Raw genomic sequence first — 22,635 nt, 5'->3', positions numbered from 1 at the left:
CCCCAACTTAGTCTACTGCATTCGTTGCTCCCAATGTGGTCTCCTCTACATTGGAGAGACCAAACGTAAGCTGGGCGACCGCTTTGCAGAACACCTGCGGTCTGTCTGCAAGAATGACCCAAACCTCCCTGTCGCTTGCCATTTTAACACTCTACCCTGCTCTCTTGCCCACATGTCTGTCCTTGGCTTGCTGCATTGTTCCAGTGAAGCCCAACACAAACTGGAGGAACAACACCTCATCTTCCGACTAGGCACTTTACAGCCTTCCGGACTGAATATTGAACTCAACAACTTTAGGTCGTGAGCTCCCTCCCCCATCCCCACCCCCTTTCTGTTTCCCCCTTCCTTTTTTTTCCAATAAATTATATGGATTTTCCTTTTCCCACCTATTTCCATTATTTTAAAAAAAAATTTTTTTAAATCTTTTATGCTCTCCCCACCCCCACTAGAGCTATACCTTGAGTGCCCTGCCATCCATTCTTAATTAGCACATTCGTTTAGATAATATCACCAACTTTAACTTTAACACCTATGTGTTCTTTTGTTCTATTGTTGTTGACATCTTTTGATGATCTGCTTCTATCACTGCTTGTTTGTCCCTACAACCACACCCCCACTCCACTTCTCTCTCTCTCTCTCTCTCTCTCCGCCCCCCACACACACACCTTAAACCAGCTTATATTTCAACTCTTTCTTGGACTCGAACTCAAGTTCTGTCGAAGGGTCATGAGGACTCGAAACGTCAACTGTTTTCTTCTCCACCGATGCTGCCAGACCTGCTGAGTTTTTCCAGGTAATTCTGTTTTTGTTTTTGTCATGGTGATATTGGCCTGAAGGTTTTGGGCTACAATAAGAAGGAGCATCGGGTCTAGTCACCTTGATTCAGGCCTACATTCAGCAAAACACAGATCAGCCATGCTGGGGATTGTCAGTGTTTTCAGCCATATCGTGGTGATATTGGTCTGAAGGTTTTGGGCTGCAGTCAAAAGAAGATTCGAGTTTGATCACCTTGTCTCAGGCCTTTGGTCAACACTGGACAGACCAACTGTGTTGAGGATTATAAGTTTCAGCCAAGTTGTAGCAATATTAGTCTGAGGGTTTTGTGGAGGTTTGAGGCAAAGACTTGGTGTTTTTTTGCTGATAACTTGTAACTTGTTTCAGCCATATCTTGGTGATATTGGGCTGAGGGTCTTTTCTTGAGCAGAATATTACGCTCCGCAGGTAAGCACATGCCCAATCCGAATGGGCGTAAAACCACCTCAGATGATGTCAGGCGAATGTCCCAATGTCATTGCGCACTCGCGCAGTCAGGTGTGCGCCCGCCGACAATTAAGCGGGCGAGTAAGCCCTAATGGCACAATTGTCAGCAATTTTTCATGGCCCATCCAACCTTACGGTTGGCGTACGGGTGAACCGGCCAGGCAGCCTTTACATTTTTGATGAAACCTCATCCGAGGGCGGGATGAAATCTCTGTTAGGAAATAAAATAAAAAAGAAATATCTGGGGACAGCATTTTTATGAGTTATGGCTTTCAGGTGCTTGATTGTGCTGCATGGACATTTTCTTGCCGTTATTTTGTGCTTTATTTTATTATTTGCAGGTCTGCAGCTCCCCGAGGCAGGTGTGTGCCTTCACGGAGCTCTCTCGAAGCGTGTGTCCGCGCCCGCGGTGACACCCTCGCCAGCCCTCTTCCCACGCCGACCTTGGCAGCGTTGAGCTTTTCCCGACCATGCCCAGGCCTGCCAATCGTTCACGTCTGACAAGGGAAACATTCAGGCCAAGGTTTTAGGACAAGCCATGGCGCTTTGCCTGTGTTTTTGTAAATTTAAACCGAGTCATGGGGACTTGGTGTCAGGCACTGAGATCAGGTTGTTTCATGTTTTTGGGGTTTTGTACTTTGGGGTTGTGGCTGATTCAATAAAGCAGTTGTGAATTATCAGGAGAAACTTGTCTCTCTGGTCATTCTGATCAAGCCATACACACATGGATCTGGTGTCATGGATTTGGATGTGGGGAGGGTCTCTGAGGTAAAAAGGGGACACCCTTACACTTCTGAGGCCACAAGTGGAGAGGTGGTTGCAAAATATGCAAAGGAAGCTAGAGTCAGCATCAGACATCTTCAGTCTCTTTTTCCTCTCCTTTACACTGGAAACTCAGCATTGCCAAGGCACAGAGAAATAGTATATCTGCCTGTGGTGTGCTCTGGAATAAAAATTAAGTTATCCACTGACCCTGTATAGTATTGTGTTAACTTTGTTGGTTTGTACTACACTGAGGAAAATAGGTCATTGGCAAACGTACAACCAAAACAAACTCCCAGTGCTAGTGCCTCCCAAGCCCCACAGGCTTTTATGTAAGCCAGTGTTACACTTGTCTTTATTCTACAGAGCCTTTAGCTATTGTTTTTGAATTGCATGTGAAGACTGTTTGATTATAGTTCCAGAGGGACCATGAATAGGATCATACATTGCCCATGTCGTATCCAATGAGCTAATGGAGGGATATTAATAATTGTTGCATTTTGGCATCTTAACAAGGAAAAAACATATATGGTCAGATTAAAATATTATGTTTATCATGAGACCACCAAAGTTTAAAAGGCAGCTTCTAGTCATAACAGGAGGAAGAAGGAGATTTGTATTCAGGCCAGCCATTGGAATATTGCTTGCTTCTGATTTAACAATGAGTTGGAGAGCTCACGTCTGAATCATCCAGGCTGATTGAGATAACATTATTCATCCTGAAAGCAACTGGTACTCATTTCAGTGAGCCACATCCAAAGGGCAGTAGGAGACTGGCAGCTCTGCTGCCCACTCCTTGGATAGAAAAGGAGTTAGAGGTCAAGCCCTCAACATCCTATAAGAGCAGTGAACACACATATTCAGGGCCAGTTGCTAAGGTTTTCTGAAAGATGCTGATAAAGCCAAGACCAGTCTACCTTAAGAAGAGAGTCAGCCTGGTTTAGGGCAAGCCTTAGTCTGATCCATCGATAAGGCTAGCCAAAATGAAATGCTTCTTGTCCCATCAATCAGGGTAGGGTTCATTATTTCCTTTATTGTAGGGAGCGACAGAAGATAACTTGAAGTAAGATAAGATCTGCCATAACTGTTGCTCTGTACATTTTATTGATGACTGTTAAATAAAGCTACTTTAATGATTTAATATTTGACCATCCTTTGGGAGATTGGAGAAGTGCACATGAGGAGCTACGTGGTGGATTATATTATCCAGATCAAGGGGCTTTCCTATGTCCCTGCCCTCACCCCCGCACCTTGATTCATGCCTTTGAAAAGCTAGATATATGGGAAAAGAGGCTGGATTAGAGGAAATACAAGCCCACAAAAGCCTGTGGCAGCTGTCAGCAGGTGAACTGGGGCCCGTTCCTTTGTTGCTGAGAGCAAGCTCTGGGTCCACATATTGCTGAGGAAAGTGATTCACTGAATCATGTTTTCATTTGGTGGAGAAATTAAGAGGCTACTTGAGAATCTTTATGGTGGCAGCTCTGCCAGTTCCATTAGTATAAACAATCTGCTATTAGGAACAAAAAATATAAAAGTAGGAAAACACGAATGAACTTTTAATTTAAAAAATGATGACTTGGATAAAGTTAGTTAATACTTTGTGATGTGTTTTCTGATGGTATCAAGTAGATGATGGGTGGAATGGCCCCAGATTTGCACTAAGTGCGGTAGTGGGCAGGGAAAATTGACATTTTAACCACCGGCCACAATGGTGGTTTTTCACGTTGTATCATCCCAAACCCGCTGCTTTAATTATGCATTCCCAGCATAGGCACCATTTCAATGGCAAACAGGCTCTGATTCACCGGCCATACTGTCACCTTGCCACTTTATCACACCAGGCACCACATTTAATGTATAGCCGTGCTCAGTGCTTCCTGCCCAGGACTGCAGCAAAGAAGACACTGCCCCAAAAGGCAAGAAGACTGCAGCCCCTCGAGCGCTTTTTGGACTCCATGGAGGCCTGCTGTGATGTTTTCTAACCTAGCTCTGGCCATAGGGAGGGATTTCAGGCATTACCACTCCAGCTTGGTGATCAGTGCCAATGCTGCACAGAAGAGATTGACCATCCAGTGCAGAAAGAGGGTGAATGATCTAATCCGTGCAGCCAGGATATGGCAACCATCTCATCACTCTAAACTCACACAATCAAACCCATCACACATTCACTGGCATTTCATTCACTGACAGCTCAAGCGATATCATCACCCATTCTCACATACATGCCCTTACATGTCCATCTGGCCTCATCTCCTCTGGAGACTTCCTCCTCAGCCCTCCCCATCTTGAGGTCACTTGCACAGATCAACATGCACCCCCACACACACCCTGGGATACCCTCCTTCCATAAAACAGCCCTTGCCCTGCAGCCTCTTCCCTTGCCTGAGGCCACGTCTCCCCCTCCCCCAAGCAAGAACTAGTCCTGGAGCCATTGAAAAGTCACCCACATGTGGCTTGATGTGGTGAGTAGAGACCTGCCCATGAGCCCCCATAAAAGTGATGTGGTGCTGCCTGTGAAAATTGACAATGATGACTGCTTGTGCTGACTGAAGCAGGGTAGGCAAATAAACTTTGAAATCCCAAGCGAAGTGCAGCCCGCCAAGTGCACTCTTTATGTATGTTGTTGTGAAACACGTCGGTGTATTTTCCTGCTGATGTGGGCCAATGATCCAACAGGAGGGGGTGAGGGAGGAGTCTGGCGGGCTGGGTTTAAAATGATATGCAGTTGTATTACAATGAAGTTCCTGAGCTCCGATGCTGGGAAATCCGGCCCACTATTGATGGAGTGAGCGGACAAGTGCAAACTGGTTTCATGTCGTCATGAAACCGATTTTTGGCTTTCTCACCACATTGTCCGCTCACGCCACCGAACACGCCGGCTGAAATTCCTGGCTGATATCTTTCAGATAAAAACTGGTCAGAAAACTTCAGCAACTATCACTAACCAGCACTCCCTTCAAACGTGGCTCTCCACTGACAGGATGGTATCAGTAAATTGACACTAATATTCCAAGGAGCCAAATTTCCAAAATGGGTAGAGTTCCGGGCGTTGTCCTGGAACTCCCCACACCCCCCACAGCCCCATCCCTCCCCCCCCCCAGCACCCCATCCAAGAAGAAGTGAAGAGTAAACAGGAAATGCATTGGCTCACCACTCTGGAATTTGAGGTGAAAATTAAAAGGACTGAAGACCACCCCAACTATGGCCCCCCAACCCCGATATGGTGACTACCCCTTTCATCCTAACCAGATCCAAGACTTTCAGGCCTCAATTATCCAAAAGCACAATGTGGTTATCCCAAAATAGCAGCTTAGACAATTAATTAAACAATTAATCTTATATAAGTCATGTTTTCTTGCTTTTCTGGGCATAGCAATTGCTGGTAATAGGAATAAGCTTTCAAAAATAGTTGGAAATGATTATTCCTCCTTCTAGCCTGATGGTCCAATGACAGCAGAGCCCCCTCCTGCCCCAAAGTTGATCATCAACGTAAGGGGTAGTGGTGGGATTCCAAACATGGCTATTTCTAATTCTGGGTCTCCAATAGGACCAGGTGCATGGTCGGCATAAATTCGCCTAAGTTGACCAAGTATAGTGGTCAAACAGTGAGCCTTCAGGGTTCTAGGCAGCATTTTCTGTCTGGACTCCCATTCCAAATATAATGGCAGATTTGTAATGGAAATCCTACCACAGAATTTGACCAGGAACACCGAAGGAAAAAATGTTTTCCTTAAAAATAAATGATTCCACAGCAGCCCTTCACAAAGATGGCTGAGGACAGGAGCTGGATAGATGGGATCTGCTGTCCCCGAATCCTCCCTCGGACAAGTGTGCAACCTCTTCTGATTTTTCAGGCCTTTTGGACAGCTTGGACATTTAGGCCTAAAGGTAACTAAATTAGAAAACACATAGATAATGTCTGAGTTTGGGTTAGATCATGGTTATGCCTGCGCAGGACTGCCAAGGTTCAAAAGAAGATGAATTTATACTCCTGCGGCAGAGCAAAAATGTTGTTACTTTATGGGTAAATTGCAAAGAGTGCCAAACACGAATTTGTATCTGACTACTTCAGGTAAATTTATCAAATAGTTTATAGTAGCTCAATTAATACACGACAGGTGATTTTCATTTTTAAAAGAAAGTAAGTCCGACTGGCTGTCTTCTGTCCATCCAAGCAGCCATCTTTGACCGCCAATCATTACAAGCAATTTTTCCCCAAGGCGGTTAGCAGTTGACGAGTGCGTGGTTCTAATTTGTAACTTTAGTTCTGGTGCCATCCAGTACCCAGTGTCTTACTGGTGGGCCTCTGCCTGCCTTTTGCTTCTGTGATGTGGCTTCATTTCAGTATTGTGATAGATCCAGTGGTCAACAGCAATGTTTGCATTTTCACAGTAGTTTGCTTCCTATTCCCTGCTACTGCGCATTCTATTCCCTGCCAGTCTATTCCTAGTCTACATCTGTGTCTCCTTATGTTCAGTTTTACCCATCTGATAGTAATTGGGATAAGATTTAGCATCACAAGTAAGCAAATTTTACGGGTATTGTAGCTAAATTCCCTCCCCAATCTCTATGTGCCATATAAACATAAAACAAGGCTTTAAATTATTAGCAGCATCCATCACCAACCAAAAATAAAAGGCAGCCACAATCAAAGCGCATTAACAATAATCAGATCTGATCCTTTTTCATCCACTTAAAAATGAGTAATCAAACTGCAGCTAGTTGTCATTTTACTTTAGCAAGCAGTCATATGGTCTCAATCATGAAGAGCAGTGGTACATTGAAGGTCAAACTGTAGGTTGCAGCAAATGAGATGTTGTAAAGTACCAACTCAGTAAAGGAATTGCACAAAATGTAGTTATATTAAAGTGTTGATTGCCCTACTTGAACCAAAAGAGTGGCTGCATACATCACTTTATATCCTTGAAGCCCTAACCCTAATGCAACCGGAGCTTTACTTTGCATCTAGTCATGTCATGCCTGACCTGAGAGCAACTGAAGATTCCACTAGGGATGTACTTTTACAAGTATTTCTGGCAGAAGGTTATCTCGCCCAGTACCGACACATATCAGAATATCGAAGAGTAGCTGACCATAGCTTTCTGATATGCATTGGCAGCAGGTAAGATTCCACATTGATAGTGCATGGTGAGAACATTACCTCCTCCTTCTCCAAAGTTGGAAAATGTTCCCTTTCCCAGAACTGACATTGCTCACTTTGGCAAACAAAACAGTTTACAAAACAAAAAACTATTATTCAAGGGGACAAAATTCACACATGAGCAGGTTATTGTCCTGTAACCCTGCTCTTCAGATGAAATGGGCCCATTCTGACATTACTTTGTTACTAATGATTTCTTCACTATTGCAGGTAGCTCACTTATTCATGGTGTCACATAAACCAATGCACAAAAAAGTGCTACAGTGAAGTAATAATTACCATTCGACCTTGTTAGTCTTGGATTTATGTATGTTCTTCTGAGTGTCTCCTCCATGCAGATAATAACCCCAAACCAACCCAGGAACTCATTCAATTTTACCCTAAGTGTTCTGTATCTAATTTAGTGGGTTTTATTTAATGAGTCAAATGAATGCTACAAAACCTGGGTTTGAACCACTTCTAATAATTTACCTTCTGCATATTTTTGTAATAGTGTTGGACTTTTAAGGAGAGGTTTTCTGATTCAGGGCTCCCAGAATATACTCAACTGAACAATTGTACAACCTTGAAGTATAGCTTTCCAATATGCACACCCAGAGCAGAAAACTACCCCTAAAAACACAATCTTGCATCATCTAACCATTGCACTACTCTCGAATTTACTTCACCATCTCTTTGGCTCTTTTTACTCTTTACACTCATAGCATCTTGCACTATGGACAAACACTTCCTTTTCAATCAAGACAACGAAGTAAAATTGATGGTTTCCATAGAAACAATTGTATTGATGAGTGGTTTTCATGACAACATAAAGCGTTCTTGGTCCTGTGGCAGATAAGGCTTGTTATTTGTTGTAAGGCTGTATCACCAATCAGAGTACTTTTAAAAAATCTGTTCAGAAAGGTTGAAGTAAATTAAAACCACAAGTGTCTCACACACTTGGAAAGCGTTTCATGGTTAAGACAAATAGCTAGTTACTTTATGCTTCTGATACTAAGAAATAAAAAGGAGTTTTGAATGGCATTGCATCAAGGATTCAGTTTCTGTAATTGTGCAGTTTTTAGTATCACATGTGGAAATAAATGGTTACTGTTCATGTTAAAAACAGATCTTACCCTTGGACCCCCTAGAGTACAGGAATGCCACTTATTAGAATCACTCGGTTGATATGCAATCATTTTGTAATTTGTTCTTCACATTATGATAAATCTTGTATAGGTTTACACCTGAAACTGGAGTGTGCAGTGCCATCACTGAGTTTTCCCAAGCTTTTGATTACATTTCATGAGCCTTGAAAGTTGCTGAGGTTCAGACTTGCACTGCAATGAGTCACAATCTAAATGGCCCTTCGGTTTTTTGGCAAGCATTTATTCCAAAATGAAGTCCCTTTAAATACTGTCAGGAAGAATGACCTCACAGCCCAGACGTTGCTGTTCAGTTACTAGCAACTTTGCTAACCTCACAATCTCACCTCGCATTACATTGCAGTCTGTGCTGCCAAATATCTCAGACATGTTTCCTGGGTACAAGATGTAGCTTTGCATTTCTTTCCACCTGCTAGGTATAAAATGAGGGCTGTACATGCAGCCCAATTAAACATTCCACCACCCACCAAAATACAATAAACTGAAGGGCACTTCCATGGTTCACTTTAACAAGGAATAAAGTTCCAAATAAAATTTAAAGTGCAGGGTTTTTTTCAAAAAAGGCTGAAATTCTCATTTAAGGTATTTATATTTAAATTATGTATATGATCTCCGATCACCTTCCTTTCTTATTGCCTCATTCCACATGCCATCCGATACATGGTGGTAGCAGAGTGTACATCTACAAGATATTGCAGCAAGTCACCAAGGCTCCTTAGACAGAACCTTCCAATCCTGCAACCTTGGACAACTAGAGGGACAAGGGCAACAGATGCATGGGAACACCACCACCTGCAAGTTCCCCTCCAAGCCCCACACCAAACTGACCTGGAGCCATTTTGCCATTCCTTCACTGTTGCTGGGTCAAAATCCTGGAACTCCCTTCCTGGGGGGGTACCTGCACCACATGGACTCCAGCAGTTCAAAAAGGTGGCTGACTACCACCTTCTCAAGGGCAATTAGGGATGGGCAATAAATGCTGGCCTTGCCAGCGACATCCACATCCTGTGTACAAATAAATTTTTAAAATCCTTGACAAAGGAAATTCTGTAGCCAACCTCTAATATGTGTGCAGTGGATCGGATTGACTCCCTGTCCGGTTTTCCCTCTTTTCCTGTGGGAAAATCGCTGACAATAACTATTGCATCCTGAGACATTACTAATTTAGCATGTAGGTTTAAGGAGGGTAAGAGGAGCTTCAATACAGACTCTTAAGATTATGAAAGCCCAATTTTAATTCACTGATGGGAATCGTGCAGCCATTGGCTCATATTAACTCCCATGCTACAAATGCGTAGGCCCCATCAGCCTCTTGCTGAACTTGGTGGGAAGCCATTAGTTGGCCAGCAAGACTTCAGGTGGCAAGAGGCTGTCACGGAAACCTAGAGGAACTGACCCTGACATACAGATAAGTTAGCAGGAAAGGGTTGGGAGATCTGTAGGAGGGGAAATGTAAGATTTCCTTCAAGGCTCTAGAGGAGCACTCCTACTGCTCCTGGTCCACAAGGAAGGAACCTAACTTGAAATTAGCCTATTCTATCTGGGCCTTTTCCAATCTTGACTCTTCTTGGCACATGGTCAGCCTGGTGAGTAAACCACAACAGCACACCCGGCCCGACAGACACCCACCCTCCCCCGACACCCCATGCAGGTCTCAGGTTATAATTGCAGTCATTAGAGCTGAGCTGCATATAAGAGCATAAGAACATAAGAAATAGGAGCAGGAGTAGGCCATTCAGCCCCTCAAGTCTGCCCCTCCATTCAATAGGATCATGACTGATCTGCCCCAGCCCTCAACTGCCCTTTCATGCCTGCTCCACGTAGCTCTCAACTCTCCGCTATTTCAAAAATCTATGTACCTCCTCTTTAAATACTTTCATTGATCTAGCCTTCACAACTCTCTGAGGCAGAGAATTCCAGACATTCACTGCCCTCTGAGAGAAGGAATTCCTTCACATCTCAGTTTTAAATGAGTGTCGCCTTATTCTGTAACTATGGGAGAATTTTCTACCCATCGGGGGGGTTGGCCAGGAGCAGGTATGGGCAGGTGCGCAGCCAATCGACACCCGCGATCAGCTGGGCGCCGCCATTTTACATGAGCGGACCAATTAAGGCCCGCCCAGTGTGAAGCTCGCCCAGAAACGCTGAGCTCTCCCTGTGTTGTCGGGGGAGGGTTGCCTGAATCAGGGAGTGCACTCTTTCACACACGCACGCAAAAGAGCACAGAAATCTCCCTGAGGCACAGAGCTGCCTCAGGGAGATTATTTTAAGTTCTGAAAGTTTTAATAAAGAAAAACAAGAATTTTAAACATGTCCCCTCATTAAAAGTGTCACATAAGCTGGGACATGTCTATGAATGTTATTAAAAATTTTTATAAAACTTTAAAAACCTTCATCAAACCTCATCCCACCCATGGATGAGGTTCCATGATAAATGTGAAAGCCGCCTGGGCTCTTCACCTGCCCTCCAACCTTAAGGTTGAACAGGCAGCTCAGTTTATTGTTTTAATTGATATTTAAATGGCATTAATAGGCCTTTGAAATTTCAGCGGGCGTGCAGCCGGCTCGGTTCGGTGACGTTGGGGCGCTTTTCCGACATCACCATGCGTCAGCAAGCGGGCCCCGCCCCCACTCGCCGACCTGAAAATTCTGGCCGGTGTCCCCTAGTTTGAGATTCCCCCATTAGTGAAAACATCTTCTCAACATCTACCCTGTCAAGCCCCCTCAGACTCTTGTACATTTCAATAAGGTCACCTCTCATTCTTCTAAACCCTAATGAATAAAGGCCTAACCTGTTTAGCCGTTCTTGATAAGCCAACCCCTTCACCCTAGGAATTAGCCTAGTGAATCTCTTTTGAACTGCCTCCAATGCCAGTATATCCTTTCTTAAATACGGGAACAAAAACTGTACACAGTACTCCAGGTGCAGCCTCACCAGCACCCTGTACAGCTGTAACAAAGCTTCCCTATTTTTAAACTCCAACCCTCTAGCAATATAAGCGAAAATTCCATTTGCCTTCTTAATTACTAGCTGCACCTGCATGCTAAATTTTTGTGTTTTCTTTCATTTGAAGAAGGACCCCACTACCTTCTGGTGGGTGCCCCTCTTGCCTGCTCAAAAGAGCAGGTTAAAATGGCATGGGTAGGCAGTGGGATTGAAAGGGGTAAGCTGTACAGGTCATTTTAATTGTCCGCCCAGTTTCTAATGTCTCTGAAGGATTTTGATGGAGTGAATATAGAAAGGCCAGCCTGGATTTTCATTCGCAGCTAAACAAAATAAGTGACAGCCATTCGTTGATTCATTCCTCAGGGCAAAATCTTGACCTATCAGGGTCAAGTTGCCTGGTTTAAATTTTTTTAAATATTTGGCTGTTAACTGTCATTCGCCATCAGTGGTGCATTCTCCATGGCAATGCCACTTGCCAACTAATCAGCACTCTCTTCATATACTGTATAAATTGTTGTTTTCCCCTTATATTGGTATTCTTGGGAGTGTTCTGATGAGTACAAGATGAAAAGCTTAAACATGTCTCTTTTTTCAGCAATATTCAAGCTCTATAGTACCAAACGACAATTCTATTTTTACTCATATAATTGTATACATAAAAATAACTTGTCATTTTAATATTTTTTCTGTGAAGTATCTTTGCCAATTTATGTTGTGATATCTAACTAGCCTTTCCTCTCAGCAGTCTATACTATAAACTACACATTTTCCCTTACATTTCGCTGATGTTTTCAATTTGATTGCCTTGTATTTGCATGAGTGCAAACACACCACAAGGAAGTCTGGAAACAATGAAACTGCGTTAATGAGATTGACATTAAAAGAAAAATATTAATAATGGAAATCTGTAAAAAAAAATGGAAAACATGCACAGGCCAATCAGCCCCTTGAAGACTAAAAGGTGATTCATATTTTTGGCGTGAAGAATTGCACTCAAAATATTAATCATTCTTTTTTCTTTCAGATCCAAAACAATTTACTGTGAATTTTTTTTCTATTCACTCACGGGATGTGGGCATCACTGGCTAGACTTATTGCCCATCCCAAGTTGCTCTTGAGAAGATGGTGGTGAGCTGCCTTCCTGAATCGCTGCAGTCGATGTGGTGTAGGTACACTCACAGTGCTGTTAGAAAGGGAGTTCCAGCAATTTGACCCAGCAACACGAAAGGAACGGCGACATATTTCCAAATCAGGATGGTGAGTGACTTGGAGGAGAACTTCCAGGTGGTGGTGTTCCCATGCGTCTGCTGTCCCTGCCCTTCTAGATGGTAGTGGTTGTGGGTTTGGAAGGTGCTGTCTAAGGAGCCTTGGTGAGTTCCTGAAGTATATCATGTAAATGGTACACACTGCTGCCAATGTGTGACAGTGTGTGGTGGAGGGAGTGAATGTTTATGATTGTAGTGCTGCTTTTTTTTGGATGGTGTTGAGCTTCTTGAATGTTGTTGGAGCTGCACTCATCCTGGCAAGTGGGGAGTATTCCACCACACTCCTGACTTGTGCCATGGTGGACAGGATTTGGGGAGTCAGGAGGTGAGTTACTTACCATAGGATTCCCAGCATCTGATCTTCTCTTGTGGCCACAGTATTTATATGGCTAGTCCAGTACAGTTTCAGGTCAACGGTAACCCCATGATGTTGGTAATGGGAGATTCAGCAAAGATAAGGCCATTGAATGTCAAGGGGCGATGGTTAGATTCTCTCTTGCTGACAATAGTTATTGCCTGGCACTTGTGTAGCACGAATGTTATTTGCCACTAGTCAGTCCAAGCCCGGATATCATCCAGGTCTTGCTGCATTTGGACATGGACTGCTTCAGTATCTGAGGAGTCATGAATGGTGCTGTATATTGTGCAATCATCAGCGAACATCCGCACTTCTGTCCTTATGATGGAAGGAAGGCCATTGATGAAGCAGCTGAAGACGGTTGGGCCTAGGGCTCTACCCTGATAAACTTCTACAGTGATGTCCTGGAACTGAGACAATTGATCTCCAACAACCACAACCATCTTCCTTTGTGCTAGGTATGACTTCAATTAGTGAAGAGTTTTCTCCCTGATTCCCACTTACACCAGTTTTGCTAGGGCTCCTTAATGCCACATTCAGTCAAATGCTGACATGATGCCAAGTGTAGTCACTCTCATCTCACCTCTGAGGTTGGTTCTTTTGTCCATGTTTGAATCAAAGCTTTAATGAGATCAGGAGTTCAGTGACCCTGCCAGAACTCAAACCAAGCACCTGTAAGCAGGTTATTGCTAAGCAAGTGTCGCTTGATAGGACTGTTAATAATCCCTTCCATCGCTTTACTGACCATCAAGTGTAGACTGATGGGGTGGTAATTGGTTGGTAAGGACTTGTCTTGTTTCTTGTGTAGAGGACATACCTGGGCAATTTTCCAGATTGCTGGGTAGATGCCAGCGTTGTAGCTGTACTGGAACAGCTTGGCTAGGGGCACAGCAAGTTCTGCAGCACAAGTCATCAGTACTATTGCTGTAATATTGTCAAGGTGCATGGCCTTTGTATTATCCAATGTCTTCAGCTGTTTCTTGATATCACGTAGAATGAATTGAATTGGCTAAAGACTGGCATCTGTGATGCTGGGGACGTCCGTTGGGAGCCAAGATGGATCATCCACTCAGCATTTCTGGCTGAAGATTGTAGCAAATGCTTCAGCCTTATCTTTTGCACTGATGTATTAGTTAACACTTAAAATAGTGTTGGCTAATCGGGGTTAGTGCGAATTGTCCTGATGAGCGCAAGATGAAAAGCTTCAACAAAAGAAGATCTTTTTTCAACAAAGTGATGATAATAAATCCTTTCAGCCCTCATCCCTCACCATCCCAACCCACGCACACACTCCCCATGCCCCATTAATGCCAATCTACACCAACCCATAGACACCATCCATCTTCCATGGGTGAAATCTTGTGAACTCTAAAAAATAATTGAACATTGGGACCATTTTAAAATTGTGACCCTGCACTGGCTTTCAGGGCAATTAAGGCTCAATCAGAGGGACTAGGGCCTTGCAAACCATCTTGAGGCACCCTCTGAAGAGTTTAGAATTTAATAAATTAAATGGTGGTCACAGCTGCTGGGCCATACCCAGTCAAGAGGAAACTCCTCCACTGGATGGCCAGCAACCAGAGCTGTGGCCCACTGAATGCCATAGCTCTGTTTGGTGGGGGGTGGGGAAGGTGGGGGGGGGGGGGGGGGGGGGGGGGGGGGGGAGGGGGGGAGGGGGTGAGTTTCGGATGCCATGCAAGCCCACCACCCCTGCCTCCGGCAAGCTGCCTCTAGGCAACTATTGGGCTTGACACAAAATGGGGTCCTGTTCAATCAGCCAACAAAAGCTACCTGCTGCAATTAGGCAGGTAGCCTTTGCTGATAATAATCCTCCTCCTCGAAGATTGCCTGGAGGCAGGAACATATTGGCCTGCTGACCCAATGCTAAAACTGTGAATTTCCTCCAACCTTCACACCCACCTCCTCAAGAGCAGAAGGTTTCTGTCCGTAGAGAGTAGATTTTCTTTGATGATTTTTTTTCTCAGGAAACGAGAGTGCATAATTAAAGGTTGTGCTTTAAGTGATGCTTTAGTGGGTTTCGCAAGGCATTTGACAAGGTACTACACAAAAAACTATGGGTGCAAATTAAGGCTTTAAAGGGAATATAGTCATGGTGGAAGACTGGGGTAAAGAAAGCACGAAAAAAAGGTTCTTTTGGATGGGTAGTGACTTGAGAATCTGTCCCTGCATCTCTTGTTTTCAACTGATATAAATGATTTTGATACAAAAACAAGAAATATGATAATGATGTTTTTGCTGATATCTAATTAAGGTGGATGACAAACTGTGAAAGAGTGCAGGAAGACATAGAGATGAGAATAGAGTAGGTAATTACTGCCTCAGTACTGCACTGAAGTGTCATCGAGCTCAAGTCTCTGGAGTGTAACTTGAGCGTGCAAACTTTTCTGACCCAGCTGTGTGAGTGCTACCACTGAACCAAGACTGATAAAAAGCTTCATTGTTTTTTTTTTTGCTCTTGTTGCTCTTCCTAATTAAAACCTTCCATTTCTGACATAATTCTGGTGAATCTTCAAAGTATCCTTTTCATGATCTAATGCCCTTCATATGATCGGGGGCCCAGAAATCCATGCAATGTTCCAGCTATGACTTCACCACTATATAAGTGTTACTTTCTTGCTTGTATATTCAAAGACTTTTGTGGTTGCCTACTCACCAGATCAGTGAAATCCCCATGGGATTTTCAGGCCATTTAGTTAAAATTATGACCCAATAAAATGCTTATTCTACTGGTTTCCAAAATTGAGGGAAATTGCAAGAGGCCAGCAAGTCAAATGTAGTAGCATGAATTTTATTTTCGATCCCTGGTATCACTGCAGATTACCTGGATGTTCTGAGAGTTATAGAGAGTAGGGATTCACCAATGGGTATGACCTAAGATGTTGAACCAGAGATAATTAGCTGCAATACAAATGCAAGAATGCAGTAGTTGTTTTTCTCCTGTTTCTTGCCACTGTTTTTCTTTGCTTTAACTCTTCCTTGTAGATTTATTTTTCATGCTCTCACTCTTGTTCTCTACCTCTATAAGGATCCAAGGATTTACAGAATTCGAATAAAATTTGAACAAAATGCAATGTTACAGAAATTTCGACCATTAATATGAGGTCATACAGATATTTTCAAAAATGCACCAGGCTTCCTATCATAGTTATTTTCAGTTTAATTCATTTCAAACACAATGTAGTATACTGAATATGGAACGTGTGGTAATGAATATTTTTGCAGAGGCACATTTCAATATAGGATAGAGAATTGGCAAGGGTGCCATTCATGTGGTCTGGTAGCTCGTGCACCTGTAAGATCTATCACATGGTGCTCCAGTAATTAGCCTTGAAATTTAGTACAATGTTGAACATTGCTCTCCTCACTCTTTATTTTTCTCTTTGTAAACTTTTTCTCTGTCACTTATGCCCAGATTCTGTGATGGTGACTGTTGAGACATGGAAAGAAAGAAAGTAAGTTGAAAATGAGACATTAAAAATTATGTGTGTGATTAAATTAACAGAAGACAAGAGCCAACGTGTTTCAGAACTGTACATGAGTGACGTGCACCTGATGAGCTGCACTTCACTCAGGACTTCGAGGTTTGTTTGCTACCTTGTTTCAGGCAGCAGTCACGTTCATCAATGCCAGGCTTCGCAGGCAGCACCACATCACTTATATGGGAACTCAGGGGCAGGTCTCTACCTACCAGACCAGCCGTAAGGCTGCAGGGCTACGGCTTGCTTGGGGAAGGGGGAGAAGTGGCCTCTGGCAAGGGAAGAGGCTGTAGGGTGAGGGCTGTACTGGGGAAAGGGGTATCCCAAGGTGTGTATGGGGGATCATGTTGATCTGTGCAAGTGGCCTCAAGGTGGTGAGGGCTGAAGAGGCAGTCTCCAGAGGAGATGAGGCCAGATGGAGATGTGAGGGTCTGTGTGAGAAAGTGAGCGGTGATGTCCCTTGAGCTAGCAGTGAGTGAGATGGCAGTGAATGTGTGATGGCCTTGTGTGTGTGTGAGTTTGGAATGATGAGATGGTTGCCTTACCCTGGTGGCACGGATGAGATCATTCTTCAGTTTTCTGCACTGCATGGCTGACATCTTGTGTGCAGCATTGGCACTGACCACCTCTGCCACTGCCTCTCAAACCAGAGTGTTGAGGGTGCTGGGCCTCCTGCGGCCAGAATAGGGTTGGAGGACATCACGGTGGCCTCCATGGTGTCCATAAGGTGTCCCAGAGATGAATCACTGAATCAGGGGGCTGCACTTTTCTTTGCTTTTGGGGTCATGTCTTCACCGGAGCGGACCTGGGCTGCAAGCGTTGAGAAGTGTGCGCATGGCTGCAGTTTAAATATGGCGCCCTGCGTGAGGAAGCGGCGAGATAACGGTATGGCAGCAAATCGGAGGCTGCCCGCCAGCGAGACAGCATGTTTCCTGTGGCTACGTAGTTAATGAGGCTGGAATGGGACAACATGGCACGATTTTTTACCCGCCTACTACCGCACTCTGTGCAAATCTGGGACAATTCGGCCCTCGCAGTATGAAAACTCATTTGCCACAGGCTAAAACTTGAAATAAAAGCAAAATACTGCAAATGCTGAAAATCTGTAATAAAAACAGAAAATGCTAGAAAAACTCAGCAGACCTGGCAGGAGAGTCATATTCAACCAAAACATTAACGCTGCTTCTCTCTCCACAGATGCAGCCTGATCTGCTGAATTTTTGCTGAAATTTGAATTTTTTGAGGGCAGCACAACAGAAAAGAGGGCACTGCATGTTGTAAGGCTATACACAAACCAAAAACTAATCACAGAGTTAAAGGAAATGAGGAGAATTGAATGCATCAAAAGGGGTGATTAAAGCATCACACTTTAGACCTCATGTCTGTAGGCTTGACTGTATCCCGCTTATTGCATCGTTACACTGAAACAAAGGCAAAGACCAAGCCTGCCTATTCTTTTATCCAGCAGATTTCCCTTCATTTAACTTTGGTGAGCAGTCTGCTCAGTGCACCAAAATAGCCAATATTTTCCACTATTCCTGGGAAACCTTGTAAAAAGTTAACCTCTGGAGTAGGATTTTCTATCTCTCTGGGCAGCAAGACACAGCAACACTAATGCCAGATGGGAATGTATGAGAGAAAGAGAGAGAGAGAGAGAGAGGGAACGAGCAGCTGCCAATAAATGGAAGGAGCAGATCTCACAGATGCAATGAAAAATATTTTAAAAGGTGGGAGGGAGCACAGACACCTAACAGACAGGAAGCATATGAAAAGGAGAATATGTTATTAAATTGAAATAATTTTCAAATTTGCAACAGCTTTCCATATGCCTTCTGATTTATCTATAACCACAAAAAGAATAAGGCATCATATAAAAGACTGTTTAATGCCTATAAGTTCTCCATTGCTTCTCTACTCTCAATGTGAAATAAAAGCGTACTTGAGTGACTGTGGAAGAGTGTAAGAAAGGGAAAGGGTAATGGAAGTTACTAAAATATGGCCCAAATTAAGCCAGCTGCTCTCCTTTAATTAGTATTATTCCATTATTGATTGTATGCTTCCATGTTGGATATGGCACTGATTATGAGTCAGTTGTAAAGAAAACATGGTTATACAGTACATGCCAGTGAGTAGGCACCATCTCAATGATGGTATTTATTTGAAAGAAACATTTTCTTAGGCAGTAATTCATCCACCATACATCTACAGTGTTTATCTTACAACAGCTGGATAGAAGGAACTTTGTGCTTTCTATGGGTGTTCCCATTAAGAGGTTTTCACTGTCAGAATGGAGATCAAATGGAAAAAAAAAGTTAAATATGGCTCACTGAGAATGTATAAAGTATGAAGCTGTTTTCCATTAGTAACAATGACAAACTACTGATTAATAGTTTGTTTAAATTTGGAGCGTCCATGGACTCTAGGATCGCAAAACATAAGGGGCCTGAGAAAAATCTGAGAAGTGAAGCGCCCATCTTGCATAGGGCTTAGTGTTATGTCTATTTATGTGTTGTTTCATCCTTGTGGCGTATGACACCATGTTGTGCCCCCACAGACATTCCTTTGATGACCAGTGCAGGAAATATTATCTTCCTCATGTCTGAAAACTTAGCCAGTTATAATTGCCCAGAGTCAAAGGATCCAAACAAAGCAGAAGAAATGGGACTGTTGGTTACTGTCCTGCAGGATGGGGCCCCCATTCTGTCTCTCTTACCTCACAACCAATTGAATTTGAGACTACTCTGCTGAACCACACACTTTATTCTGGATTTTGGGTGAATTTGAAACAGATGGCTCTTGTGTAATAGAATCACAAGGGCTGTCAGCTCTGCATCAGCTCCTTCAGGCGGTTCTTCCAACAGGTTTTAGCAAGTGAATTGATGTTCGTCACAGCCACATTTTGAAGAAAAATTGCACATAAATTATTAAGTGCTAAAAATCCAACCTTTGATCGAAAATGCAAGCAAGGTTTGAAATTATTTCAATTGCTGATTGAAAAGCCTTACCTGACATTCTTTTTTCCTCCCTAGTGGTTGGATACCCTGCCATAGAGGTTGTTCCTTGAGTAATAGAAGCTCAACAAATTGACCTGGACTTACAAGCTTAAGCTGCTGGAATAAGTAGCAAAAAGTTTATGCGTAATAATTTTGATACATCAAACTTCCTTCAAATTAAGGAATGACCAATAATCACCATGTCTTTAAGCTCTGCTCAAATCGCAACCTCTCCTTACAGCCAATAATGGGATTAATTTCAACATTCCCTCCACAGGACAGGTAGGAGGGTTTGGGGGCTGTTTAAATTGGCAAATTTGTGAAACCTGACCCCAACCCGGGTAAAACGCAAGTGCTTCCATTTTCAATCCAGCAGGTTTTGGAATGTCCAAGTAAACCTTTCTCGAGAGACCATCCTTAAATGTACTATTCACTTAAGTTTAAAAAAAAATCATAATGGTTTTTTTTTATTTTATCCATTCATGGAATGCTGGTGTTGCTGGAAAAAACCAACATCTATTGCCCAATTCTTGTTGCCCTTGAGAAGGTGGTGGTGAGTCATCTTCTTGAACCGCTACAGTCTGTACGGTTTAGGTACATCCCCACTATTGTTAGGAAAGTTCCAGGATTTTGACACAGCGACAGTGAAGGAATGACAATATATTTCAAAATCAGGGTAGTGTATGACTGGGAGGGAAATTTGCAGATGATGGTGTTCCCGTGTGCCAGCTGCCCTTATTTTTATGAGCACCAACAGAAGTCCCCAGATGTTGGTGAGGGGGTCTTTACAGGGTTGCCTGTTTCTGTGCTGTTCAGTGTCTAACTCAATGCAGGGTGGTCCTTTTGCCGTTATTCTTATTAGACTTTTACATAGCCATTGGATACAACTGAACCGCTTGCTAGGTCAGTTCAGAGGACATTTAATAGTCAACCACATCACCATGGGTCTGATGTAACAAATAGGCCAGGCCAGGTAATGACCTAAATGACATTAGTGAACCAAATTTGTTGTTATAACAACCTAGTAGCTTCATGGTCACCCCCACTAATACTAGCTTATTCACTCCAAATTTATTTAATTAAGTGAGATTAAATTCCCCTAGATGCCGTGGTGGGAGTTAATGTTTCCAATACGGATACCGCCCACAGTTGGAGAACTGGCCAGAAACCCGCATTGCTTCCAAGGGGGAGGCCCGACCAAATTAAGTACCTCTCATGCACTTAGCTGGCCAGCGTCAGGCCTTCCCCACAATTTAGGACCTCAGCAGCAAAAATTCCATACACCAAGAGCTGCTAGCCAATCAGAGGTCGGCGACTCACCACTGCTAGCGGCAGCACTGGGAACGGTTGCTGCTGCCGGTAGTGCCGAAGCGACTTCACCAGGGATCGGTGCTGCATCCCTGGACTCAGGTGAGTGAGGGCAAGGGGGGAGGGGGGCACGAGGAGGGGGTCGCAGAGGCATAGCGGATTGGCCGCAAGGACAGGGTGTGGCTTCCAGCGGTTCCCTCAATCAGACACGGGGTGCCTGACAACAAGGGGCCTTCCCCTGCTAGGCCCCTGTCAAACGCTGAAGGTTTTGATGCACAGCCTTTGGGAGGCGCAGGAAAACCGTGCAACTCTGACTTATTCCCTGAGTCGTCACTAAATTCCGGTGGGCTCAGGGATAATTGATGTCAATTGGCTCATCAATGAACCTAAATGACATCCTGCAGCGAGAGTGCAAGTTTGTCACATGGGCCTCTTCACACTCCTGACTTAATCGCGGAAGGTTTACCTGATGGCAGGAGACTGACACATGGGCCTCTCCTGCAATTAAGTGGACCAGGCTGCCATGTTTGGCATCATGAAGGGCAGGGTGTGTCTGGATTATTTGACCAGCTCACTGCATTACTGGTCCAGTGTTATAACAACTATGCTACAATTAAATTTATAAAATTCAGCAGGGCCGCTGAATTTCCGTCATTCCTGAGTTGCCCCTCCACCAAATAAACGCGCCCTCTCCCTGCCTCCTGCAAACATGTGGCTGAGGTGGAGGTGGGAGTAGTGCTCACAAAAGATAATTAGTGAGTTGGGCTGTATATTGAGAACCCTCCTCCTCCTCTACTCACTGCGAACAGCTTCCCCTCTCTGCTGCCTGTGCTCCATCTCTAAGTCATGCTGCAGCCCAAGAGGAACCTCAACCACAGCCACCTGAAAGTAGGATTGTCCTCACAAGTCTTCCAACTCCTCTGAACTCTTTGTCAAAATCCAGCACTATTCCCTGTAAATCCAAGAAAGTCTGCAAAACCCCTCCAATAACAATAAAATACCCCACTAACCCTACACCAGCAAGAGAAATTCAGAAGCATCTCACCTGAAAGATGCATTTGGAGCCCGTTAAATAGCGTGTTCAGCTAGGAGTGCTTAAGAGAAGGTGTTAACCATAACTGCATGGTCCAAAATGGCAGATCATGTGCTAAGTCAGCATTAGAGACTGTTTAACACCACAATCTGCCCACCCTGCAAGCTTCCAGGGTAAACACAGCACACCCAAACTGGCACCCCGTACAGTCAGGGTGCATTGTCCACGACAGAAGTGGACAGAAGCATTCCGGCCAACATTTTTTGAGCCTTGTGTTGCTAATGCACCGGCATCAGTGGAATCTATCCTTTAGGTCTCCTCACCTTTTTCCAAGAACATTCAATAGGGGATTCCCATTAGGGAAGCCGTTGATGCCGCAAACGCTGCTGGGTGCGGCTTTTCATGCCCTTCTGAATATTTATCGATGCCTAGCAACACACCCTTTTCACATCGGTATAATTTGCAGATAGAATGCAGGCTAACACAATCTCCCCAACACCTTGCCAAATTAATACATAAATATAACCAACATTTGTTTGAGGTTGGTGCTTCCAGCAATGCCATGTTCTGCCCACAGAAAGAGAAGGCTGCCTTGTTACTATAACTAATGTAGGATTCCAGGAACAAGGAAGTATCCTTATGATAGCGTGAAAGGAAGAGATGGCCTCAACCAACATAATTGCTTGTCCATTAACTATCGTAGTTACCCATGGCTGATTAGAGTTGTGATGATCGACACCAAGGAGGAAATAAACTCACTGAGGCTGAAAAACGAGGTCAGGAAGGAAAAATGTGGGTGTAGAATATATGAAACAAGAAGTGGAAAGGCCTTAAACAAAACTGGAAGGAACCTAAAGAAAAAGTCAAAAATTCCTCCCTCCAGGAGTAAGTTATTTCAAATCTTGT

This window comes from Carcharodon carcharias, chromosome 7, assembly GCF_017639515.1.
Source record: "Carcharodon carcharias isolate sCarCar2 chromosome 7, sCarCar2.pri, whole genome shotgun sequence".
In the NCBI taxonomy this organism is placed as follows: domain Eukaryota; kingdom Metazoa; phylum Chordata; class Chondrichthyes; order Lamniformes; family Lamnidae; genus Carcharodon; species Carcharodon carcharias.
Note: the sequence above shows the minus strand (reverse complement) of the source record.